This window comes from Nomascus leucogenys, chromosome X, assembly GCF_006542625.1.
Source record: "Nomascus leucogenys isolate Asia chromosome X, Asia_NLE_v1, whole genome shotgun sequence".
Lineage (NCBI taxonomy): Eukaryota > Metazoa > Chordata > Mammalia > Primates > Hylobatidae > Nomascus > Nomascus leucogenys.
In genome coordinates this window covers 65,255,769-65,283,582 of record NC_044406.1, presented here as the reverse complement: position 1 = coordinate 65,283,582, position 27,814 = coordinate 65,255,769, and the positions used below count along the sequence as shown (strand labels likewise).

The 27,814-nt window shown below is 39.8% G+C and overlaps 1 pseudogene; it reads right to left on the bottom strand.

Moving 5' to 3' along the window:
• Positions 1–12,869: 12,869 nt before the first annotated feature.
• On the bottom strand, positions 12,870–19,065 carry LOC100601620 (annotated as a pseudogene).
• Positions 19,066–27,814: the final 8,749 nt, after the last annotated feature.

The window sequence follows — 27,814 nt, the reverse complement described above, 5'->3', positions numbered from 1 at the left end:
AAATTCTTTCTTCTGCTTGGTCTAGTCTAGTCTATTGATAAATCTTTCAATTGTATTTTGATATTCTTTAAGTAAGTTTTTCATTTCCAGAAGATCTGATTGATTTCTTTTTAAGGTGCTCATCTCTTCCTTCATTTCCTGGATCATGTTAGTTTCTTTTTGTTGATTTTCAATCTTGTCTTGAACATCTTTGAGTTTTCTTGCAATCCATGGTTTGAATTCTTTAGCTGACATTTCTGAGTTTCCATTTTAGTTGGGGGCCATTGTTGGAGAGCTAGTGTGATCTTCTGGTGGTGACACAACATTCACATTTTTCATGGTGCCAGAATTCTTGTGTGGGTTCTTTCTCCTTTGGAGATAACTGGCATTTCTAATTTTTGTAATTATTTTCCTATAGATATAGTTCCCCCTCTTTCAATCTGTATATTATTGTTTTTTTTCTTCTTTCTCCTCCTTGACAGAGGATGTGACTATAGAATATGTTGGAGAGGGTCTTTTGGTTTCACTTCCATATTGCTACATAATTCTTTCAGCAGGTTTCATACTGGGCTGTGTAGTTCAACCTACAGGCTGGTATATGGTGTTAAAGCAAACTAAATATGGCCTGAGAAGGACTCTGTACTTCCATATTTGAGTCCTTGTGGATGAACTGTAACCTAGCTTAATAGGCAGACAAAATTGAAAACCTAACTTAGTAGTATGCACTTGTAACAATAGCTAAGTCTTAGCCAATCCCAGCGGCCATACTTTAATCATTCATATACTGCTGAGTGTTCAAACTGTGTTCAAAGAAGGCATACATCGAGCTGTAACTATTCCAGCTGTTCTGTACCTCCCTTCCAATTTCTGTTTGTCATTTCCCTGTTTTTGTCTATAAATCTTCCACTATGTGGCTGCACTGGAGTCTTTGTGAATCCACTGTGATTCTAGGGACTGCCCAATTCACAAATTGTTCATTGCTAAATTAAACTTTAAAAAATATAATTCAGCTGAAGTTTTTCTTTTATCAATGGTTTTATGGTTCAGAGCTAGTGGTTTTACAACAGATGGATATGTAACTGATCTTTGTTTACTGTGAGGTGCTCTGTGTTGTTTCAGCTAATGGGCTGAAGCATGAAGTTCTCTGTGACATGTGCTTCCTGTTCTGTGGGGGTAGGGGGACACAGCTAGGCAGAGCTGGAACTTCTGGCTTACCCTCAAATACTCCTATGTCAAGTGCAGGCACCAACCCTAACGGAGGTGGCTAGGAGTAGGAGGAGCTCCTAATGAAATGTGCTGAAGCTTTTGTGTGGGACTGTGGGGCGCTGCACAAGCCCCTCGTCCTAGATAGACAAGAATATGAACTGTTGCCTTATCACAACCCGGTTCCAGAGCTCATGACTCTTAGATGAGTTACACACTAGTCTATCTCTGGGCCACAGTGTGGTTGAGAGCCTTGGGGACTGCTTAATTCGTGACTCTCCACGGGAGTGGTTTTGGGGCAGAACTTCATCACTCAGCCTAATTAATATAAATAGCTTCACAGCTTCCCTGTTCTCCAATGTGATATCATTACTTCTTTGTGTAAAAGGGGGGTGAGTCTGCCTTTGGGCCTGTGTGTTGGTTATGGCGATATCAGCTGGTTGTGTCAGTTGGACCTCAGGCTCTGAGGGAAGTGGTCAGATGTCAGCAGAATTTGAATGGGGTAGGTAGTTCTCTAACTCCCCAGCCCCTAGATTGCTGGCTGAACATCATGTATGAGTCCTGATGGAGCTAGGTTGGGGTGGGGGGTGGGGTTCCTCAGGTGCTGGTCGTGATGGTAAGGGGCAGGCTGGTCCCTGGGTCACTGGCTGAACTCTTAGGTAGGGTTAGGCAGAGCACTTAGGCAGTGAGAGCCTAAGGGAAGATCACAGGTTTGTGGGGGTAAGGATTTTAGTAGGGCTCTGGGCCACAGATGAAATAGTCATGTAGGGATTGAGTAGGTACACTGGAAGCCAGAAAGCATCGAACCCCATTTGAGAGGGGGCCCTGGTGGTGGTGGGTCACGCAGGAAGCATTCTGGCTGCCTCTGCAGGGCAGCTGCTGGCATGCTGGAGGCTTGCGTAAGGGCTCAGGCTTTTTGTTTCCTCCCCAGCCTGGGGGCAGTAAGGATGGGGACTGTGGTGGCTGGCAACCACACCTGTCAGTTGCCTCAGGGAGCTCCACCCCAGAAAAATGCAGAGCCACAGCTGATCAGAGTGATCATGTCTGGGCTGGGCAGCTACCCTATGGGCCCCAGCAGTGTGGGGCCCAAGCAGTTAAGGGCAAGGGGAGCAGGGCGAGAGATGGTTCTTGTGTAAATAAGTCTGTCCTCTTTCTACATAGGGTAGATGCACAGGTGCTATGTGCTGGAGGTGTCAGTGAAAGCAATCAGGCTCTTTGTTCCCTACCTAGCCTGTGGGCAGCAAGGGCGGGTACCCTGGCGGCAGCAATGGAAGAAGGCCTGTGAGTTTCTTCTGGGAGCTCCACCCCAGAGAAATGCTGAGCCAAGACTGGCCAGAGTGCTCAGGAGATGGTGGAATGGCTGCGCTGCAGGCCCCATTTGGGAGGCCCTGTCAGGTGAGGAGCTGCAGAGATGGGGCCTGCAGTCCATCTGCTCCCCATCACTGTGGATGCAATCTCTATCCTAGGGGCATGTGAAAGAGCCCATCCTTCCTTGTTGGCAGGTCTATGCAAGCTGGTGCCTGGGTGCTCAGTGATCCAAGGTCCTTGGGGCTTCACATGACCTTGAGTGATGGCTCTGCCCAGACTCCAGTTGTCTCTTTGTGTCAGTCTGGAGGCTGGGGGGTTGGGAGGATCTCCAGTTTCTAGGATTGCAAAGGTCAATGGAGGAATTGTGGGTCCCTGGGGCTCTCCCTCACTCACCCTTTCCCTGTGATAGTGAGCTTCCACTGCCTCTGCGCCAGTTCCAGGTGGGTGGCTGCTCTGCTTCACTCCTCTCTGTTCTCCATGGGTCCCGTTGCTTCTGTTATGAGTCCCAGTGTGTTCTCGTGGATGATCCATTTGAAGAACTAGTGTTTACTAGCCATTCTGTTTCTTCTTCATGAGAGCAGAGCGCACGACCTGCCTCTAGTCAGCCATCTTTATTCTCTACTATTATATCCCATTTTTATTATTTTTGATATGAATACATAGATTTTTTTATTGTGGTAAAAAGCACATAACAAAATTTACCATTTTATTCATTTTTAAGTGTAGAGGTCAGTACTGTTAAGTATATTCACTTTTTTGTGAATATAAAGGCATAAACTTTAAATTTAATGTTTTGTTCTACTTATTCACTGAGTTGAATTATTATTTGAATTAGTTTTTTCATTGATTCTTTGAAATTTTCCAGATATACTATTATTATTAACCACATTTATATCTGTATTTCTTCTGTCTTCCCTGATTGCATTTGAATAATACCTCTAATATAATGTTAAATTAGAGCAGAAATAGTGGACATTTTTGTCTTGTTCTTGATCTTATTGGAAATGCTTTTAGTATTTCTCCATTCAATTAGACACTGGATTTAGGACTAAGGTATGAGTATTTTATTATGTTAAAAATATCGCTTATTTCTTATTATCTTGGATGTCTTTTTACTTTTAACATGGATGGGCGTTTTCTCCAATGGCTTTTGCCATATCTGTGGAGATAGTAATGATTTTCCTCTTAGATCTATTAATATTGTTTATGATGTAAATGAATTTCCTAATATTAAACCTACCTTGAAATTTTGCTATAAATCCAATTCGCTAATGATGTATTATTTTCTTCACATCTTGTTAGATTCTATTTACAAGTATCTTATTTAGTTTTTTTGCATTGACTTTTCTGACTGACATTGGTCTACAATTGTTTTAATACTGTCCTTATCTAGCTGAAGTATGTGTTATACTTGGTACATGAAAGGAGTTACAATATTTTTCTTCTTTTTCAAGAAGAAGTTTGATGTTTTGGTAGAAGTCTCCTGTGAAACAACTGCACCTGTTGCTTTTTTTGTGAACTAGTTTCTTAATAACTTTATTTCTTCTATGAAATTGTTCTGTTTAAACATTTTAACTCTAATGGATTTAACTTTGGCAGTCTGTATTTTATTAAAAGATTATTTATTTTCTCCAGGCTTTCAAATTTATTTGCATAGAGGTCTAAAAAATATTGTAATTTTATTATTTTTTTTTGTTTCAATAGTTATTTCCTCCTGAACGTTTCTTAGTTTGTTGGTGCATTCTCCTACTTCTCCTGAACAAATTATCTAGCGATTTGTCAATTTTCTTAATCTTTTCAACAAACCAGGAATTTTATTAGTTTAATTAATTTATTTTAAAGGTCTCCTACCTTACTGATTTCTGCTTTTATTATTATTTCCCTTTGCTTATTTTGACTTACTTTATTGTCCTTTTATTCAGTTTTTGATGCTTGGAATTTAATTAACATATTTTCAATCTTTGCTTTTTTATTGATTAAAGTGTTTAGTTCAATGAGTTTTCCTCTGAGCACTGCTTTACATACACCCCATAGATGCTGATATGTAGTGGGTTTTTTGTTATGATAATTTATTAACTTCTGTCATTGTAGTTTGCATTTCCGCTTGCACACACTAGACTTGTTTAATGGGATGTTTTAAATTTCCAGGTGGAAGAGTCTTTCTGGGTGTTTTTGTTTTGTTTTTGTTAGTACTATCTTGTTTTATTGCATTATCACCTGTATTGTTTATAATATTTATATTTTATAAAATTGCAGATTATTTTGGTGATCAATTGATCAATATTTGTAAATGGATCATGAGCCCATATACTACTCTAATACTCATGCAAATATTCTCTATTAGGAGCATGTATAGTTTAATATATATCCCTAACATTTACCCTAAGGATTATGTTGTCTATCTCTTTTCTCTCCTTAGTCACTTTTTCCCCAATTGATCTGTCATGAACTGAGAGTGATGTATTAAAGTCTCCAATTATTAACATATTCTATCTATGCCGGGCGCGGTGGCTCACGCTTGTAATCCCAGCACTTTGGGAGGCTGAGGCGGGCGGATCACGAGGTCAGGAGATCGAGACCACAGTGAAACCCCATCTCTACTAAAAATACAAAAAAAAATTAGCCGGGCGTGGTGGCGGGCGCCTGTAGTCCCAGCTACTCGGAGAGGCTGAGGCAGGAGAATGGCGTGAACCTGGGAGGCGGAGCTTGCAGTGAGCCGAGATTGCGCCACTGCACTCCAGCCTGGGCGACAGAGCGAGACTCCGTCTCAAAAAAAAAAAAAAAAACACATTCTATCTATATTATTGACTCTCATTAGGTTTTACTTTATCAAGGTGGTTGCTGTTTTTGATGCATAGACATTCATAAGTTATATACCTTGATTGTTAATTGTGGCTTATGGCATTTAAGATTGACATTTGTTATGATTAATGCCTTTGGGCTTGAATTCTACTTTGTCTAATATCAGGTAACTATTACTACTTTCATTTTGCTTCAATTTGTCTGTTACTTCATTACTGTATTTTTAGCCATCTAAAACACTTCTTTCACGTATGTTTCTTGCATATAATATATGATTGGATCTTATAAGTTGTAGAGCTTTGTATTTTAGAAAGGTAAGCCTATTTACATTTATTGATATGACTTGTAGATTTAGATACAAATCTGTTATTTATACTATGACAAATTTGATGTATTTGCTATGTTTGTCTCTATGAAAGCTGTAGCCTGTGTTTTTAAATATATATGTTTTCATATTTGAAAGGTTTTTCTTTTTGTCCTAATGATTAATTTTATGTTTATGCCTTTCTTAATGCCTTAGTACTCTGTTTTCTCATTTAAACTTTAGCAATTTTGTCTGTTTCTTTTTTAAAACTTTTAATGCCTATTTATTGCCTCTAATACAAAGAGCTTTTTCTACTTTCTTCTTTTTCCCATCTTAGTGCATTATTTCTACTTTGCCACAATATATAAGATCTGTACATTAGTTTTATCACTGTTTATGCCTTGGTTTTATTCTTTTATATATATATACACACATGCACACATATAAAATATATATATACACACACACAAAATATTGAAATAGTCTCCATAGTATATGAAATATATTTTTTGAACTTTATTGAGATATAATTGACAAATGAAATTGTGTAAATTTAAGGTTTCAATTTGATGATTAGATATATGTCTATGTTGTGAGATGATTTCTGCACCCAAGTTAGTTACCATTCTATCACCTCACTCATTTAACATATTTTTGTGTGTGTGGTATGAACATTTAAGGACTACTTTCTTAGCACATTTCAAGGGTACAGTACAATATTGTTAAGTATAGTCACCATACTGTACATTTGATCTCCAGAATTTATTCATCTTATAACTAAAAGTGTGTGCCCTTTGACCGACATCTCCCAATTTCCCCCACACCCAGCCCCTAGTAATCACCGTTCTACACTGTTTCTCCGAGTTCCATTATTTTAGATTCCAAATATAAGTGAGATCATACCGTATTTGTCTTTCCCTGTCTGACATCTCTCACCTAGCATAATGCCCTCGAGACTCATCCATGTTGTCACAAATGGCAGGATTTCATTCTTGTTTATGGCTGATTAATATCCCATTTTGTATATATAGCCAAAACATGGAAACAATCTAAATGTCTGTTGACAGATGAATGGATAAGTAATTGTAACAATTACTGTCAACAGACACAGGTTGTTTCCTTGTCTTGGCTATTGTGAATAATGCTGCAATAAACATGGGAATGCAGATATCCCTTTGAGCTACTGATTTTGTCTGATAAATATATACCCAGAAGTGGGATTGCTGGATAATATGGTGGTTCTATTTTCAATTTTTTTAGGAAGCTCCATACTGTTTTCCTTAATGGTTGTGCCAGTTTATGTTCCAATCAACAATGCACAAGAATTCCATTTTATTCAGATTTTGCCAAAAATAGTTATATCTTATCTTTTTAATAAAAACCATCCTGACAGGTGTGAGGCAATAGCTCATTATGGTTTTGATTTGCATTTTCCTGATGAATAGGGTTGTTGAGCACCTTTTCATATACCTGTTGGCCATTTGTATGTCTTCCTTAGAAAATGTCTATTGAGGTAATTTGACCATTTAAAAATCAGATTATTTATTTATTTTTTGCCATTGAGTTGTAGGAGTTACTTATGTTATGAGCATATTAACCCTTTATTAGATATAAGGTTTGAAAATATCCTCTTCTATTCTGTCAGTAGTCTTTTCATTTTTTTGAATGTTTCCCTTGCTGTGTAGAATCTTTTAGAGTTCGATGTATTCTCATTTATTTGTGTTCTTGTTGCTTATGCTTTTGGTGTCATATCCAAAAAATTATTGCCAAAATTAATGCCATGCAGGTTCCCCCCATGTTTGATTCCAGTAGTTTCATAGTTTTTTTTTTTTTTTTTTTTTTGAGACGGAGTAAAAAAAATTTTTTTGAGGGAGGAGGCAGGACTTTACTGTGGACCAGATTGAAGACTGGCTGAAACAGGGAAGAGGCTAAAGCACCTCTCCATAAGACATACCCACCAGTTCCATGTCAGTTTACCACTGCCATGGCAACACCTGGAAGTTACCACCCCTTTCCATGGCAATGGCCTCGAAGTTACCATCCCTTTCTATGGCAATGGCCTGGAGGTTACCACCCTTTTTCTAGAAATTTCTGAATAACTCACCCATTAATTTGCACATAATTAAAAGTGGGTATAAATATGACTGTAGAACTGCTTCCAAGCTGCTACTCTTAGCACACTGCCTATTGGGTAGCCCTGCTCTGCAGAAGCAATTTCAAAGCTATAACACTGCTGCCTCAATAAAGCTGTGTCTTTTTTTTTTTTTTTTTTTTTGAGACGGAGTCTTGCTCTGTCGCCCAGGCCGGAGTGCAGTGGCGCAATCTCGGCTCACTGCAAGCTCCGCCTCCCGGGTTCACGCCATTCTCCTGCCTCAGCCTCTCCGAGTAGCTGGGACTACAGGCGCCCACCACCACGCCCGGCTAATTTTTTGTATTTTTAGTAGAGGCGGGGTTTCACCGTGGTCTCGAGCTCCTGACCTCGTGATCCGCCCACCTCGGCCTCCCAAAGTTCTGGGATTACAAGTGTGAGCCACCGCGCCCGGCCGTTTCATAGTTTTAAGTCTTATGTTTAAGCCTTTAATCCATTCCAAGTTAATTTTTGTAAGGAGTGTAAAATAGGGATCCTGTTTTATTTTGTATTTGCATGTGTATATCCAGCTGTCCTTAAACCATTAAGACTATCCTTTTCTTATTGTGTATTCCTGGAAACTTAAACTTAACTCAGATATTAGTTGATATGGTTAGTCTATTTCTGGGCTTTCAGTTCTGTTGCATTGGTGTAGGTATCTGTTTTTAATGCCTGTGCTACATTGTTTGGGTTTCTATAGCTTTGTAAAATAGTTTAAAATCAGTAAGTGCAGTGCCTCCACCTTTGCTGTTCTTTCTCAATATGCATTAGCTATTTGGGATCTTTATAATTCCATATACATTTTAGGATTGTTTTTTCTATCTCTGTAAAAAATGTCACTCAGATTTTGATAGAGATTGCATTTAATCTGCAGGTTGCTTTGGGTAGTATGGACATTTTTTTTTTTTTAACAATATTAATTTTTCTGATCCATGATCATGGGATATGTTTCCATTTATTTGTGACTTCTTCCATTTCTTTCATTAATGAATGTTTTATGCTTTTCATTATGCAAATTGTTTGCCTTCTTGATTAAATTTATTCCTAGCCTTTTAATATTGATTTTAATGCTATTTTAAGTGGGACTGTTTTATTTATTTTTCTGATAGTTTGTTGTTAGTGTACAGGCAATTCTAATTTTTGAATGTTGATTTTGTATCCTGTATCTGTATTAAATTTGTTGTTAATTCTAAAAGTTTTTGGTGGAGTCTTTGGTGTTTTTATATGTAAGACCTGACATCTTCAAACAGAGCAATTTTACTTTCCTTTCCTATTTGGCTATATTTTTTCTAATTGATACATAATAGTTGTAGTATTTGGCAGGTACATGTGATATTTTGATACATGTAAAAGTGTGTAATGATTAAATCAGGGTGATTGGTATATCCATGGCCTCAAATATTTATCTTTTTTTTTGCAGTTGAGAATATTCTAATTCTTCTTTTCTAGCTATTTTGAACTATACAATAAATTATTGTTAACTAGAGTCACCCTGCTGAACTATTGAATGCTGTATCTTATTTCTTCTATTTAATTGTATTTTTGTACTTATTAACCAACCTTTCTTCACTGCTCCCTCCCCCTATGCTTGCCTGACTCTGGAAGCTATCAGTCAACTCTCTACCTCCATGAGATCCTTTTTTTTTTTTTTTTTTGGCTCCTACATATGAATGAGAACATATGCTATTTGTCTTTCTCTGCCTGGCTAATTCCACTCAATATAGTGACCTCTTATTCCAAGTTGCTGAAAATAATAATTTTATTCTTTTAGAGGGATGAATAATATTTCACTGTGTATATGTACCACATTTTCTTTATCCGTTCATCCATTCATGAATACATAAGTTGATTCCATACATTGGCTATCGTGAGTAGTGCCACAATAAACATGGAAGTACAAATAGTTATTTGATATACTGATTTCCTTTCCTTTGGGTAAATACCCAGTACTTGGATTGCTGTATCATATGGTAGTTTTACTTTTAGTTTTTTGAGAAGTCTGCATATTGTTTTCCATAATGGCTGTACTACTTTACACTCCTACCAAGAGTGTATAAGAGTTCCCTTTACTCATCATCCTTGCCAGCATTGCTAATTTTTGTCTTTCTGATAATAGCTATTTTTTTTTTTTTTTGAGACTGAGTTTCACTCTTGTTGCCCAGACTGGAGTGCAATGGTGCAATCTCGGCTCACCGCAACCTCCACCTCCCAGGTTCAAGCAATTCTCCTGCCTCAGCCTTCCGAGTAGCTGGGATTACAGGCATACACCGCCACGCCTGGCTAATTTTTTGTCGTTTTAGTAGAGACGGGGTTTCTCCATGTTGGTCAGGCTGGTCTCTAAGTCCCGACCTCAGGTGATCCGCCCACCTCGGCCTCCCAAAGTGCTGAGATTACAGACGTGAGCCACTGCTCCCAGCCTTGATAATAGCTATTCTAATTAAGGTGAGATGATGTCTTATTATGCTTTTAATTTGCATGTTCCTGATGATTACTGATGTTGGGCATTTTTTTCATATACCTGTTGGCGATTTGTATGTCTTCTTTCAAGAAATGTCAAAATCCTTTGCCCACTTCTTAATGGGATTATTTGTTTTTGTTTTGTTTTGTTTTGTTTGCTGTTGAGTTATTTAGGTTCCTTGTATATTTTGAATGTTAGCCCCTTGTCAGATGAATAGTTTGCAAATATTTTCTCCCATTCAACAGGTTGTCTATGCACTCTGTTGATTGTTTCCTTTGCTGTGCTGAAGCTTTTTAGTTTAATATAGTCCCATTTGTCTATTTTTATTTTTGTTACCTGTGCTTTTGAGGTCTTAGTAATAAAATCTTTGCCTAGACAAATATCTGAAGTGTTTCTTCTAGGTTTTCTTCTAGTATTTCTATAGTTTGGAGTCTTTCATTTAAGTCTTTATTTTGAGTTGATTTTTGTATATGATGAGAGAGGAGTTTAGTTTCATTCTTTTGCTGTGGATATTTAGTTTCTTCAGCATCATTTATTGAAGAGAGTGTTATTTACCCAATGTATGTTTTGACACCTTTGACAAAAATCAGTTGGCTGTAAATATATGAGTTTATTTCTGGGTTCTCTTTTTTGTTTCATTTGTAGATGTGTTTGTTTTTATACCAATGCCGTGCTGGTTTGGTTAATATAGCCTTGTAATATATTGTAAGTCCAGTAGCATGATGCCTCCAGCTTTGTTCTTTTAATTCAGGATCGCTTTGGCCATTTGAGATCTTTTTTGGTTTCATACAAATTTTAGAATTCTTTTTCTCTATTTCTGTGAAAAAATGTCACTGGTATTTTGATAGGGATTGCATTGAATCTATAATTACTTTTTGATTCATGAGCATAGGAGATCTTTCCATTTGTATCCTGTTTAATTTCTTTTACCAGTGTTTTTTAGTTTGTCTTGTAGAGGTCATTCATCTTCTTGGTTAAATTTATTCCTAGGTATTTTTTTTCATCTATTGCAAGTCAAGTTGTTTTCTTGATTTTTTTTTCAACTAGATTGTTATTGGTGGGTCAAAATGCTACTGACTTTTGTAGGTTGATTTTGTATCTAGAAATGTTACTATACTTATTATCAGATCTAAGAGTTTTTGGTGGAGTCTTTAAATTTGTATAAATATAAGATCATGTAATCTGCAAAGATGGACAATTTGACTTCCTCTTTTCCAATTTGTATGACTTTTATTTCTTTCTCTTGCCTGATTACTTTGGCTAGGACTTCCAGCACTATGTTGAATAGGAGTGCTGAAAGTGCGCATCCTTATAGAAACAAGACTTTCAGCTTTTCCCCATTTGGTATAATGATAGCTGTGGACTTGTCATATATGCCTTTATTATGTTGAGGTATGTTTCTTCCATGCCTAGTTTGCTGCATGTTTTTATCATGAAGGGATGTAGAATATTATCAAATGCTTTTTCTGTTTCTATTTAGATGATCATATGCTTTTGTCTGTAGTTCTGTTGATGCGAATATCATGTTTATTGATTTGCATATCTCAAACCGATCTTTCATCCAATGAATGAATCCTATTTGATCATAATGAATCGGCTTTTTGCCATGCTGTTGGATTTGGTTTGCAAGCATTTTGCTAAGGATTTCTATGTTTATATTCATCCAGGGATATTGGCCTATAGTTTTCTTTTTTTCATTGTGTCTTTGCCAGATTTTGGTTTCAGGGTAATGCTGCCTTCAGAGAATTAGTTAGGGAAGAGTCCTTCCTATTCTATATTTTGGAATAGTTTCAGTGGAATTGGTACCAGCTCTTCTCTGTATGTCTGGTGGAATTTGGCTGTGAGTCCATCTGGTTCAGGGCTTTTTTTGGTTAGTAGGTTTGATTTATTTACTGATTCAATTTGAGAACTTGATATTGGTCTGTTCAGGATTTCAATTTCTTCCTGATTCAGTCTTGGGAGATTTTGTGTCTTCAGGAATTTATTTATTTCCGCTAGGTTTTCTAGGTTGTGTGCATAGAGGTGTTCATAGTAGTTTCTGAGTATCTTTTATATTTCTGTGGGGTAGGTTATATTTCTGTGCCAGCCTTGGGGTAGGTTATAATGCCAGCCTTGTCATTTCTGATTGTGCTTATTTGAATCTTCTCTCTTTTTCCTTTGTTAGTCTAGCTAATGGTGTTTATCCTTTTAAAGAGGAAACTTTTGGTTTTGTTGATCTTTTGTATGAATTTTTGGATCTCAATTTCCTTCAATTCTGCTCTGATTTTAGTTATTTCTTTTCTTCTGCTAGCTTTGGAGGTAGTTTGTTCTTGTTTTTTTAGTTCCTCTAGAAACCAGAGGTTAGTTTATCAAAACTAGAGTTTCAGTTTAACTAAAGTTTTGATGTTAGATAATTGATTTGAGATTTTTTTTAGTTTCTCCATAGGTTACTGGGGTACAGGTGGTATTTGGTTACATGTGTAAAATCTTTAGTGGTGCTTTGTGAGATTTTGGTGCACTTATCTCCCAAGCAGTATACAACACACTCTATTTGTAGTCTTTTATCCCTTGCCCCTCTCCCACCCTTCCCCCCAAGTCCCCAAAGTCCATTGTATCATTCTTATGCCTTTGCATCAGATTGATTTTTTTATGAGATATTTATCTCTGCCTTCATTTTTCTGGACTGCTTCAGAAGTTTCTTTGTGTTGATTTTCAACTTTGTCTTAGCTCTCATTGAGCTTCTTTGCAATCCATACTTTGAATTCTTTATCTGTCATTTCTGAGTGTCCATTTTGGTAGGGACCATTGCTGAAGAGCCAATGAAGTTCTTTGGTTGTATCGCTACATTCAGATTTTTCATGGTGCCAGCATTTTTTTTCTGATCATAAAATATTTACTAAGGTATACTTTAGGGAATATAGTAAATATAAAATTTAGGATCACAATATAAAGCAATTTCAAATCCTCTCAAAGGTAAAAACTCTGCAGATGTAAAACCACCGTGGAGACATTAAAAGCAGTTTGACTAGTACAGAAGTGGATTTTCATGAACATTTACAACTAGAGCATATGAATACCTTTCAAGTGCAAAAACATACCACATTACACTAATGCAGCAACAATACATTCATTATTGTTCTCATTAGCCATTAGTAGTCAACTTGCATAAAACACCAGACAAAAGCACAGTGGAGTTCACAAAGTGGTCAAAAAAATGAACCTGTCCTTGCAACACACACATTGTAATGGAAGAAGAGATGTTAAAAAAGTATATGCACACTATAGAAGCTGTGTTCATTCCAAGGATCTCAAGTGTCATTTCCTTTTCTGTAAAATCAAATTACATGAACCAGGCACAATTAATATTTGGGAGGCAGTGTGTAGCTAAAGTTTCATTTAACTGGTTATTCAATGATTTTTTAAATCTCCATGAATCTTTTCTGTCCTGAGGTAGTTGCAAAATAAATCATAACTTGGATATCATCTACAGCTGGGGCTTTGACTTTTTACTCATTAAAACTAGTTGTTACAGGAACTACCTTTAGATGTTTAAAAGACAGTTGAGAAAGGGGCCTCTTACTACACACACAATATGATGGCTATGTGGGAAAGAGAATTAGCTGCTTCAGAACATGAGAGATACTGTACACCATTCCACCCCCCCACCCATTTTAGATTCTTTATTGTCCAAAAACCCACCATGAACAACACAGTGAAAGCAGACAGATCATCATCCTTTGCTGTGGCCAGGGAAGAAAAGGTCTAGTAGAGTCTGCAGAATCTCATGGGGAATTATGATGTAATTCTGGCTAAGAGCATGCCAGCAAGCAGGGCAGGAGAAAACCTGTGCCTTAAAGGAGCACTGTAGGCAATTTTTACAGACATTGTGGAAGCACTCAGTTGTCACAGGCTGGTAAACTAGCTTCTGGCAGCAAACACACATAAAAGATTGTTCCAATTTTTTCAGAAAATTTGGTCCTTCCACAAGATATGCAAGCACTTCATCCCACAGCTTCTGGTTTTGATAGTCTTCTCTGATGAGATGTTGCTGTTGAGGAGTTAGTTGAAAAGCCTCAATTGCTCCTGCTGAATCTGATGCTTTGTATACTTTGGAGGCACTTAGACATCTGAAATCGGCCTTTCTGTGATTCCACTGACCTGCTTCCTTGACTGTCCTTTAGTCTTCTTCCTTTCTTTATCTGAAGGGTAACCTGCTGGATACTGTAAATGTAGACATAATGTCCTTGACCATTCTATTCCTTCAGAGGTCCAAGAAGCAGGTTCAACATCATCTCTTCTTAAAAGATAGCACCAAATCAAGAATCCATGGCTTGATGAAATCTCTGGCCAGTATTTCACTACCTTATAAATGCCATCATATCTGTTGCCTTCTTCAGGAGCATATTTGCTGGTCTTCTTCCCTTTAAAACTGCATATCACTCTGACTGGCTTACCAGCTCTCTAATTCCGAGACTCTGCTCCAATTTTATCACCCGATGTAGCATCACAGTTTAGGGCCAATGCCCTGTTCGTGTTTGTTAATGTTTGATCAGCTGAAGATGTGCCAATTCTTTTATTACCAGCAAGCTTTTTACCACCACTTCCAGTGTATAAGAACTCATCACCTCGGTCAACTTTATCCACAAATCCACCAGCCAAGACAAGAGAATAAACTCCATCATTACTTCAACCATGAAGTCCGCCAACATGGGGTCTGTGAACACCTACTTGACTCACCTGAACTCTAAATCTCCAAGTTGATCCAACAGGAATAGGTCCATAATGATTAGAAGAGACAATAGTACATTCTATCATATGACCAACACAAGCCATTGTCCTGCACCAGTCTCTCTGGCTTTCAGTACTAGCGGATGGCATCTTTGCTTTCTTTTTGCTCATCTCGAGTCTTTCACCAGCCTTTACAACTTAACTGGAATCAGTTTTACAGGAAGAACAATACCAGTATTCCTCTTCTGGGACGTTATCCAAAGGTGTATTCAAGCAGTAAATATGATAAGCCACATTACATTCATCACATAGAAGCTGCATGTTGGGTTCATGTTTCCCACCATATACATGAAAGAAGCAAGAATGGCATTTCTTATCTGGGTCTCCACCACACAGGTCACATTCAGGGTTATTTCTCCTTAAAAACTTTACATCTGCAAATGAAAGAGGATGGGCTCCAGGTTTCTCGGTCTTGAAGATTTCATCTACAGATATTATCTTGCACTCATTTAATGCTCCTTCAGAACCCCCCCCACACCCAGGAAAATTTTCACACGAAGTTCTTTTTTGGTCCTGGAGATTGCCTTCAATGTGATAATTTCTGCATCAAACAGAATCCTCTTTGTCTAGGACTTTCTACATTATAATTAACCATTACCACATCACCAACATTTAGTTCCTTTCATTTCGAAATGGTTCTAGCTCGTGGTCTAAGGTTCTTGACATTCATTTCTAGAGTACCACTTTCTGGGTATTCATCATACTGGATATGGTAAATAACGTCTTCATCAGCAGCGATAGAGTCTGAATTAGACGTAGAGAGTACATTGTCCAATTTATGTTCTCTTTGATTTATGATTTATATTTCCATTAATCCTTTTACAAGAACTGCCATTCTTCAGTGGAGTTTCGCCACGTGACTGTCCATCAGAATCTCTAGTAACACTGTATGTGTGCTTGAAACCAAGCACCAAGGCCAACATCTCTGGCATCCACCAATTCATTTACCTTATATAGTCCGAAGCTAGGATCAGTAAGATGGGCACGAGCTGATGTAGGTGGCTGACTAGAAGATCCCACCCTTGGAGCTTTCTTTGCTTTAGGTGGACTATCAGAACAAGGTTTAGCCTCAATCTGTGTAGATGTTCTAGGAAGATGATTAGGTTCTGGGCAAACTAGCAGCTGAATTATATCATTCAGTCCAACATCCTAGTCAAATAAGGTATATCCATTTTCAAACTGCTTGCCCCGGTAGAAGAGGTGCTGACACTCGGGCCGCACATCGAACAGCACCCGCATCTGCTCGCGCAGCTCCTCAATCGTGGCTTTGTGAGACACGTCCTCAATGGTGCACGTCTTGGAGCCGTCGATGATGGGAACCTGGATCCACATCTTGGCGCTGGGAGAGGAGCTGGTCCCATTTGTCTCCAGCTGTGCTCGAGGCGCCACGCCCCGCCTGGTCCACACCGCTTCCCCTGCGGCTACGGCCCTCCGTGGCAGGCGGGCGAGCGCACGCTCTGTACCGACCTGGACTGACGCCGGGCCCCACAGGCGGTGGCGACTCTCAGCCCGCTTGCCAGGCCGCCGAGCTGAGAGATAACCGGAACCACTGGAGTCTGCCGCAGCCACTGCCTCAAAAATAGGAAGGGACCATGCCTGTGCCTTGCGGAGTGTTTACTTATAGAGCTGAATCTCCCTCATGGAGGTCAGGGTGCCAACCAGATCTCTGGTGCCAGCAATTTTACACTGGTTCTTTCTCACCCAGAGACGCTTGAACCTCTAATTTTTATACTTATTTTTTGTTCAGGTAGGATTTTTTTCTTTTTTACCCTCTGATATTTTTTATTCTTTTCCTTTCTCTTTTTCCCCTTCCCTAGGGGGTGCGACTAGAAAATGCTGGGTAAGGTCTTTTCGCTTTTCTTCTATAGCCTTATGCACTCTGCCATCAGGTTCTATATTGGGCTGTACAGTTCAACCTACAAGCCAGAACATACTGCTTACGGGCAAGAGCCAGCTGTGGTCAACATGGATGAGTATATACTTCATCCTTATTTACTGAAAGAAGTTCTCTGTTCCCTCAGGCAATGGGCTGATTCATGGAGTGCTCAGTGGTCTAAGTTCTCTGCTCAGCCCCAGGGGGATGGGGGCCAATATAGGTGGGGCTTGACTGGGCAGGTCTGCCTAAGGTCTCCTAATGGCAGGCAGAAGCACCAGTACTGAGGGAGAATCTAGTGGGTGGCCACAAAGCACTTAGAGCTGTGCCTGGGTGTGGATCTGGGAAACCTCAGACCCAAGTTCTCTGCATGAGGATGGGTGCTGACCTAAATTCTTACTCCAGAAGTGTGGGTACTTCAGATTCCTGGAGATCTGCCTCATGGTGGAGCAGAGAGGCCTCCGCTCCACCAAGATCTCTGCACAGCAGGGGTGGAGTGACTCAGGCTGCTGAACCAGGCAAGCAGATACTTTTGAATGCCTGGAGATGTGCCTGGGTGTGAAGCAGAGAGGGCTTCCCTGCACCTGGATCTCTGCACAGAAAGGGTGGGGCAACTCAGGCTACCAATCTGGACAAGAAGATCCTTGAATGCCTGGAGATATGCCTTGGCGTGGAGCAGAGGGGGGCGTCCCTGCGCCAGGATCTCTGCACAGAAGGTGTGAGTGGGTCAAGTTGCTGATCCAGATGAGCAGGTGCTCTGAATGCCTAGAGATCTACTTGTGTGTGGAATGGAGAGTCTTACTTCACCATGATTTATGCCCAGGAAGAATAGAGTGGCTCAGGCTGCTGAACCAGGTGAACATGTTCTCCAAATGCCTGGAGATCTGCCTGGGCGTGAATTGGAGAGAGCCCCCCATACTATGATCTCTGCACAGGAAGTGTGGAGCAACTCAGGCTGCTAGTCCAGGTGAGCAGGTGCTCCAAATGCCTGGAGATCTGCCTATGTGTGGAGCTTAGAGGATTCCACTGTACCACAATCCAGGCACAAGAAGAGTGTGGCAGCTGAAGCTACTGATCCAGACAAGGAGACTCTCCAAATACTTGGAGATCTGCCTGTGTATGGAGCTTAGAGGGCCCTACTGCACCGTGATCTGTGTCTATGTCCATGAAGGGTGGGACAGCTCAGGCTGCTGATCCAGGCAAGTCAGTGCTCCAAATACCTGGATTTCTTCCTGAGGGTGGGGCAGAGAGGGTCCTGTTGTACCATAATCTCAGAGGAGTAGGCTGGGGCACCCAGCAGTAACACATGCAGACCAGTTCCAGGTTGCCAACCTGGGTCTAGCTGCAAGTCTTATTGCCCAGGAGAAACCACAGCTGTAGCAGCTCTCCTCCTCCCCTAAGGCTGCCACAGGGGAGAGCACCATTCCAGTGCCTACTGCTGAGGCACTTTCCTCAGTTCTGGCTTTGGAGGCCCGTACCCCACTCCAGAGCAGGTGTTCCAATCTCTGGCCTGAGACTAAAAGGCCTGCATGACCATGCAGCTGCATCACCAAAGAATGGATGACTTTGTATGTACCCAGATTAAAAATGGCATCCTGTTCTTAGTACAGGGTCTAAGAAAATGTCGGCAGCTTTTCCTGGTTTCTTTCCCTCACAATATCTCCAAGCCTGTCTCCAAGTTAGCACCAGGGCTTGCGAGAAACAGTATGCTCAGTAGGCCTGGGTTGCTCAGGTCCCCAGTGGAAAGGTGAGTCACAGAGGGCAGCTCTCTTCCTCTTTCACATACTTGGGCTTCACTCACTTTTATCAGCTGGACACCATCATGGAGGCTGTTTGCCCATGTTCTCCTCTCTTGGATTTGTGTGTCCTTCACAATTCTAGTAGATTCCTATTTTCATTCTTGAATTAAAGCTCACAGGGTTTATCTTCATGCACTGTTTTGCTATTTCCAAGTGGCTAAAGCATGCTAAAAGCCTCTAATCTGCCATCTTGGAAAAAAAAATCTGCGATTTCTTTTAAAGGCCCCTTGATTCCTCTAAACCATGGTTTCCTTGTCAGCGTGATGGAGTCAATATCATTAGCTCTGCCTACCTCTTTTTGGTGACCAAATAATGTAAGGAACATACAAGTCCCAGTTTGAAGTATTCTTAGAACAGTAAAGTTCTGGTTAGCCCTTCTGAATGTTTGTCAGTTGTGTTTATTTTTTCAAAAAGCCTACTTTTAGCTTCATTAATTTTTTCTTTTAGTATCAATTTAATTTATTTCTGCTCTGATCTTTATCGTGTCTTCTACTAATTTTGAGTTTAGTTTATTCTTGCTTTTCTAGTTCTTTAGGTGCATTGTTAGGTTTTTTATTTGAAATCTCTTCACTCTTTTGATGTAGGCATTTATTGCTCTCAACTTCCCTTTTAGTACCACTGCTTTTGCTGTATTCCATAGATTTTGCTATGTTGTGTTTCCATTTTCATTTGTTTCAAGAGAATGCTAACTTTGACGTTTCTTTATTTACCCGCTGGATGAACTGTCTCTTACTGAGATTGGGCTGTTAATGTCTCCTATTATTATTTTGTTGTATTTCTCCCTTTAAATTTATTGTTTGTTTTATATAATTGGGTGCTGCAGTGTTAGCTGTGTATATATTTACAATTGATATATCCTCTTGTTGATTTATTTATCATTTAACCTTGGTTTCTATTTATAGTTTTTGACTTGAAGTCTCTTTTATCTAAGTACACCTACTCATGTTCCTTTTTGGTTTCCATATGCATGGAATATCTGTTTCCATCGCTTCATTTTCAGTCTTTATGTGTCTTTTTAGGTGAAGTGAGTTTCCTATAAGCAGCATATCATTGAGTCTTGTTTCTCTAGCTGTTTAGCCACTCTGTCTTTTATTGGAGAATTTAGTCCATTTACATTCAAAGTTATTTTTGATATGTAAAGTCCTACTAATACCAGCTTGTTCCTTGTTTTCTGGTTGTATTGTAACTCTCTCTTTCTTACTGTTTCCCTTTCAGGAAAAGTTATTTTACCTGGTGGTATGTTTTAATTTTTTCCTTTTTATTTTTTAGTGTATCTATAGCAAGTTTCTTCTTTGTGGTTACCATAGTACTTAAAAAATGTCTTATGGATGTAGCAAGTTATCTTAAACAGATGAGAACTTAATTTTAATTACAGACAAAAGAATAGAAAGAAGCAAACAAAGGAAAACTAAAAACAACTCTGTACTCTAACTTCATCCTTATCACATTTTGGCTTTTTATTGTCTCAATCTACATCTAGTATTTACATTTTCCAGTGAATTTTTTATCTTTGAGTGTTTTCTTTTGCATGTTACCATTCTTTTATTTTTAAAATTATACATTAAATTCTGGGACACATGTGCAGAACATGCAGGTTTGTTACTAGGTATCATGGTGGTTTGCTGCACGCATCCACCCATCATCTACATTAGGTATTTCTCCTAATGCTATGCCACCCCCTAGCTCCACACCCCCCGACAGGCCGTGGTGTGTGATGTTCCCCTTCCTGTGTCCATGTGTTCTCATTGTTCAACTCCCATTTATGAGTGAGAACGTGCAGTGTTTGGTTTTCTGTTCCTGTGTTGGTTTGCCAAGAATGATGGTTTCCAGCTTCATCCATGTCCATGCAAAGTACATGAACTCATCCTTTTTTATGGCTGCATAGTATTCCATGGTGTATATGTGCCACATTTTCTGTATCCAGTCAATCATTGATGGGCATTTGAATTGCTTACTGGTTTATCTTTGAGTTTGTTGAGTTTCCTTAGATGTGCTGTTTTGAATTGTTCATCTAAAAGCTCACATGGTGGGGGTGGAGCCAAGATGGCCAAATAGGAACAGCTCCAGTCTACAGCTCCCAGCGTGAGTGATGCAGAAGATGGGTGATTTCTGCATTTCCAACTGAAGTATAGGGTTCATCTCGCTGGGGAGTGCTGGACAGTAGTTGCAGGACAGTGGGTGCAGCGCACCATGCGTGAGCTGAAGCAGGGCAAGGCATCGCCTCACCCGGCAAGTGAAAGGGGTCAGGGAATTCCCTTTCCTAGTCAAAGAAAGCGGTGACAGACAGCACCTGGAAAATCGGGTCACTCCCACCCTAATACTGTGCTTTTCCAACAGGCTTAACAAACAGCACACCAGGAGATTATATCCCACACCTGGCTTGGAGAGTCCTATGTCCACGGAGCCTCGCTCATTGCTAGCACAGCAGTCTGACATCAAACTGCAAGGTGGCAGCAAGGCTGGGGGAGGGGTGCCCACCATTGCTGAGGCTTGAGTAGGTAAACAAAGCGGCCAGGAAGCTCGAACTGGGTGGAGCCCAGCACAGCTCAAGGAGGCCTGCCTGCCTCTGTAGGCTCCACCTCTGGGGGCAGGGCACAGACAAACAAAAGGCAGCAGTGACCTCTGCAGCCTTAAATGTCCCTGTCTGACAGCTTTGAAGAGAGTAGTGGTTCTCCCAGCATGCAGCTGCAGATGTGAGAACGGGCAGACTGCCTCCTCAAGTGGGTCCCTGACCCCCGAGTAGCCTAACTGGGAGGCACCCCCCAGCAGGGGCGGACTGACACCTCACACGGCCGGGTACTCCTCTGAGTCAAAACTTCCAGAGGAATGATCAGGCAGTAGCATTTGCGGATCAACAATATCCGCTGTTCTGCAGCCTCTGCTGCTGATACCCAGGCAAACAGGGTCTGGAGTGGGCCTCCAGCAAACTCCAACAGACCTGTAGCTGAGGGTCCTGACTGTTAGAAGGAAAACTAACAAACAGAAAGGACATCCACACCAAAAACCCATCTGTACATCACCATCATCAAAGACCAAAGGTAGATAAAACCACAAAGATGGGGAAAAAACAGAGCAGAAAAACTGGAAACTCTAAAAATCAGAGTGCCTCTCCTCCTCCAAAGGAAGGCAGCTCCTCACCAGCAATGGAACAAAGCTGGACAGAAAATAACTTTGACAAGTTGAAAGAAGAAGGCTTCAGCAGATCAAACTACTACGAGCTAAAGGAGGAAGTTCGAACCCATGGCACAGAAGTTAAAAACCTTGAAAAAAAATTAGACAAATGGCTAACTAGAATAACCAATGCAGAGAAGTCCTTAAAGGACCTGATGGAGCTGAAAACCATGGCACAAGAACTACGTGACGAATACACAAGCCTCAGTAGCTGATGCAATCAACTGGAAGAAAGGGTGTCAGCGATAGAAGATGAAATGAATGAAATGAAGCGAGAAGTTTAGAGAAAAAAGAATAAAAAGAAACGAAAAAAGTCTCCAAGAAATATGGGACTGTGTGAAAAGACCAAATCTACATCTGATTGGTGTATCTGAAAGTGACAGGGAGAATGGAACCAAGTTGGAAAACACTCTGCAGGATATTATCCAGGAGAACTTCCCCAACCTAGGAAGGCAGGCCAACATTCAAATTCAGGAAATACAGAGAACGCCACAAAGATACTCCTCGAGAAGAGCAACTCCAAGACACGTAATTGTCAGATTCACCAAAGTTGAAATGAAGGAAAAAATGTTAAGGGCACCCAGAGAGAAAGGTCGGGTTACCCACAAAGAGAAGCCCATCAGACTAACAGCTGACCTCTTGGCAAAAATTCTACAAGCCAGAAGAGAGTGGGGGCCAATATTCAACATTCTTAAAGAAAAGAATTTTCAACCCAGAATTTCATATCCAGCCAAACTAAGCTTCATAAGTGAAGGAGAAATAAAATCCGTTACAGACAAGCAAATTCTGAGAGATTTTGTCACCACCAGGCCTGCCCTAAAAGAGCTCCTGAAGGAAGCACTAAACATGGAAAGGAACAACTGGTACCAGCCCCTGCAAAAACATGCCAAATTGTAGAGACCATCGAGGCTAGGAAGAAACTGCATCAACTAACAAGCAAAATAACCAGCTAACATCATAATGACAGGATCAAATTCACACATAACAATATTAACCTTAAATGTAAATGGGCTAAATGCTCCAATTAAAAGGCACAGACTGGCAAATTGGATAAGGAGTCAAGACCCATCAGTGTGCTGTATTGAGGAAACCCATCTCACATGCAGAGACATACATAGGCTCAAAATAAAGGGATGGAGGAAGATCTATCAAGCAAATGGAAAACAAAAAAAGGCAGGGGTTGCAATCCTAGTCTCTGATAAAACAGACTTTAAACCAACAAAGATCAAAAGAGACAAAGAAGGCCATTACATAATGGTAAAGGGATCAATTCAACAAGAAGAGCTAACTATCCTAAATATATATGCACCCAATACAGGAGCACCCAGATTCATAAAGCAAGTCCTTAGTGACCTTCAAAGAGACTCAGACTCCCACACAATAATAATGGGAGATTTTAACACCTCACTGTCAACATTAGACAGATCAACGAGACAAAGTTAGCAAGGATATCCAGGAATTGAACTCAGCTCTAAACAAAGTGGACCTAATAGACATCTACAGAACTCTCCACCCCAAATCAACAGAATATACATTCTTTTCAGCACCACACCACACCTATTCCAAAATTGACCACATAGTTGGAAGTAAAGCTCTCCTCAGCAAATGTAAAAGAACAGAAATTATAACAAACTGTTTCTCAGACCACAGTGCAATCAAACTAGAACTCAGGATTAAGAAACTCACTCAAAACTGCTCAATTACATGGAAAGTGAACAACCTGCTCCCGAATGACTACTGGGTACATAAAAAAATGGAGGCAGAAATAAAGATGTTCTTTGAAACCAATGAGAACAAAGACACAACATACCAGAATCCCTGAGACACATTCAAAACAGTGTGTAGAGGAAAATTTATAGCACTAAATGCCCACAAGAGAAAGCAGGAAAGATCTAAAATTGACACCCTAACGTCACAATTAAAAGAACTAGAGAAGCAAGAGCAAACACATTCAAAAGCTAGCAGAAGGCAAGAAATAACTAAGATCAGAGCAGAACTGAAGGAAATAGAGCCAGAAAAAACCCTTTAACAAAATCAATGAATCCAGGAGCTGGTTTTTTGAAAAGATCAACAAAATTGATAGACTGCTAGCAAGACTCATAAAGAAGAAAAGAGAGAAGAATCAAATAGACGCAATAAAAAATGACAAAGGGGATATCACCACTGATCCCACAGAAATACAAACTACCATCAGAGAATACTATAAACACCTCTGTGCAAATAAGCTAGAAAATCTAGAAGAAATGGATAAATTCCTGGACACATACACTCTCCCAAGACTAAACCAGGAAGAAATTGAATCTCTGAATAGACCAATAACAGGCTCTGAAATTGAGGCAATAATTAATAGCTTACCAACCAAAAAAAGTCCAGGACCAGATGGATTCCCAGCCGAATTCTACCAGAGGTACAAGGAGGAGCTGGTACCATTCCTTCTGAAACTATTCCAATCAATAGAAAAAGAGGGAATCCTCCCTAACTCATTTTATGAGGCCAGCATCATCCTGATACCAAAGCCTGGCAGAGACACAACAAAAAAAGAGAATTTTAGACCAATATCTCTGATGAACATTGATGCAAAAATCCTCAATAAAATACTGGCAAACTGAATCCAGCAGCACATCAAAAAGCTTATCCACCATGATCAAGTGGGCTTCATACCTAGGATGCAAGGCTGGTTCAACATACACAAATCAGTAAATGTAATCCAGCATATAAACAGAACCAACGACAAAAACCACATGATTATCTCAATAGATGCAGAAAAGGCCTTTGACAAAATTCAACAACACTTCATGCTAAAAACTCTCAATAAATTAGGTATTGATGGGACATATCTCAAAATAATAAGAGCTATTTATGACAAACCCACAGCCAATATCATACTGAATGGACAAAAACTGGAAAGATTCCCTTTGAAAACTGGCACAAGACAGGGATGCCCTCTCTCACCACTCCTACTCAACATAGTGTTGGAAGTTCTGGTGTGGGAAATCAGGTAGGAGAAGGAAATAAAGGGCATTCAATTAGGAAAAGAGGAAGTCAAATTGTCCCTGTTTGCAGATGACATGATTGCGTATCTAGAAAACCCCATCATCTCAGCCCAAAATCTCCTTAAGCTGATAAGCAACTTCAGCAAAGTCTCAGGATACAAAATCAATGTGCAAAAATCACAGCATTCTTATACACCAATAACAGACAAACAGAGAGCCAAACCATGAGTGAACTCCCATTCACAATTGCTTCAAAGAGAATAAAATACCTAGGAATCCAACTTACAAGGGATGTGAAGGACCTCTTCAAGGAGAATGACAAACCACTGCTCAATGAAATAAAAGAAGATACAAACAAATGGAAGAACATTCCATGCTCATGAGTAGGAAGAATCAATATTGTGAAAATGGCCATACTGCCCAAGGTAATTTATAGATTCAATGCCATCCACATCAAGCTACCAATGACTTTTTTCACAGAATTGGAAAAAACTACTTTAAAGTTCATATGGAACCAAAAAAGAGTCCACATCACCAAGTGAATCCTAAGCCAAAAGAACAAAGCTGGAGGCATCACGCTACCTGACTTCAAACTATACTACAAGGCTACAGTAACTAAAACAGCATGGTACTGGTACCAAAACAGAGATATAGACCAATGGAACAGAACAGAGCCCTCAGAAATAACGCCACATGTCTACAACTATCTGATCTTTGACAAACCTGACAAAAACAAGAAATGGGGAAAGGATTCTCTATTTAATAAATGGTGCTGGGAAAACTGGCTAGCCATATGTAGAAAGCTGAAACTGGATTCCTTCCTTACACCTTATACAACAATTAATTCAAGATGGATTAAAGACTTACATGTTAGACCTAAAACCTTAAAAACCCTAGAAGAAAGCCCTGGCAATACCATTCAGGACATAGGCATGGGCAAGGACTTCATGTCTAAAACACCAAAAGCAATGGCAACAAAAGCCAAAATTGACAAATAGATCTAATTAAACTAAAGAGCTTTTGCACAGCAAAAGAAACTACCATCAGAGTGAACAGGCAACCTACAGAATGGGAGAAAATTTTTGCAAGCTACTCATCTGACAAAGGGCTAATATCCAGAATCTACAATGAACTCAAACAAATTTACAAGAAAAAAACAACCCCATCAACAAGTGGGTGAAGGCTATGAACAGACACTTCTCAAAAGAAGACATTTATGCTATGCAGCCCAAAGACACATGAAAAAATGCTCATCATCACTGGCCGTCAGAGAAATGCAAATCAAAACCACAATGAGATACCATCTCACACCAGTTAGAATGGCAATCATTAAAAGTCAGGAAACAACAGGTGCTGGAGAGGATGTGGAGAAATAGGAACACTTTTACACTGTTGGTGGGACTGTAAACTAGTTCAACCATTGTGGAAGTCAGTGTGGCAATTCCTCAGGGATCTAGAACTAGAAATGCCATTTGACCCAGCCATCCCATTACTGAATATATACCCAAATGATTATAAGTCATGCTGTTTTAAAGACACATGCACACGTATGTTTATTGCAGCACTATTCACAATAGCAAAGACTTGAAACCAACCCAAATGTCCATCAGTGATAGACTGGATTAAGAAAATGTGACACATATATACCATGGAATACTGTGTAGCCATAAAAAATGATGAGTTCATGTCCTTTGTAGGGACATGGATGAAGCTGGAAACCATCATTCTCAGCAAAGTATCGCAAGGACAAAAAACCAAACACTGCATGTTCTCACTCATAGGTGGGAATTGAACAATGAGAACACATGGACACAGGAAGGGGAACATCACACACCGGGGACTGTTGTGGGGTGGGGGGATGGGGGAGGGATAGCATTAGGAGATATACCTAATGCTAAATGACAAGTTAATGGGTGCAGCACACCAACATGGCACATGTATACATATATAACAAACCTGCACGTTGTGCACATGTACCCTAAAACTTAAAGTATAATAATAAGAAAATTAAAAATAAATAAATAAATAAATAAAAGCTTACACATTGCCGTCTCACTAGGGTCAATCAGTGGCTCCTTGCTTTGTCCATTTGGGAAAGCTATGATTTTATGTTTGCTTTTATTTTTTCTAGACTTTTATCTATGAAAGATTAGTGATTTATTCCAGTCTTTTCTGGCTGCCTTGCTTTGGTATTTCTATGGTGTGTTTGTTTAGAAGTTCTTTGAAGTTTGCCTGTTGAGCACCCTTAATCCTAGATCATTGCCTCCTTTTCGGCACTAGATAGCACCTTAAGCCCAGGATTGCCTCCATTCTTGGTCACGTTTGGAGCACTGCCCATCCAAGATAAAGGGGTTTCCAAAGGAAATACCCTAGTTGTGTGGGAAGGCTGGCTAGAAGTTCTTGCTCAAAGTACCCATGATGCATGTCTCCTCCAGCATGGTGCTGCTGAAAGCCACTCTTATTTGTCATCCCTTTTGGTTTGGATAAAGAGCAAAATTTTCCAGGTTGGGGTTGCTAGTCACATCCCCCTTCTTTGTCTCTAGCTTCCCTCAAAATTTTTCGTCCCTATAGGCCTTACAATATTTTTGTGGGTTGAGACAGAAACAGTTTTCCTGTGAGAGTAGAAGATAGTGTGGAAGCTGACTGTCTGCCTCAGTCTAACGTTTTCTAGTGTAGAAAGTGTGAGTCCAGGGGGATTGTCTATGCACAGTGCCCATCAGATTTGGGGAGAGTCCATTCCTCTTAGTGTCCACTTGAAGTTCTTTTTACTTCTCTGTGTTCCTTCGGAAATCCCAGCATCAGATTTTGGTTATAGATATTTCTGGTTGAAATCTTGATGCTAGATATTGTTTGTTTGTTTTTGTTTTTGTTTGTTTGTTTGTTTTGTTTTCTTTGGAGGTGAGTGAAGACAGATTGCTTCTGTTCTATTCTGCCATTTTGGTAATATCACTCTCTTTATGTCTTCCATTTCTTTTATTTGTCTAATTGCTCTGGCTAGACTTTTCAGTACTATGATGAACAGAAATGGT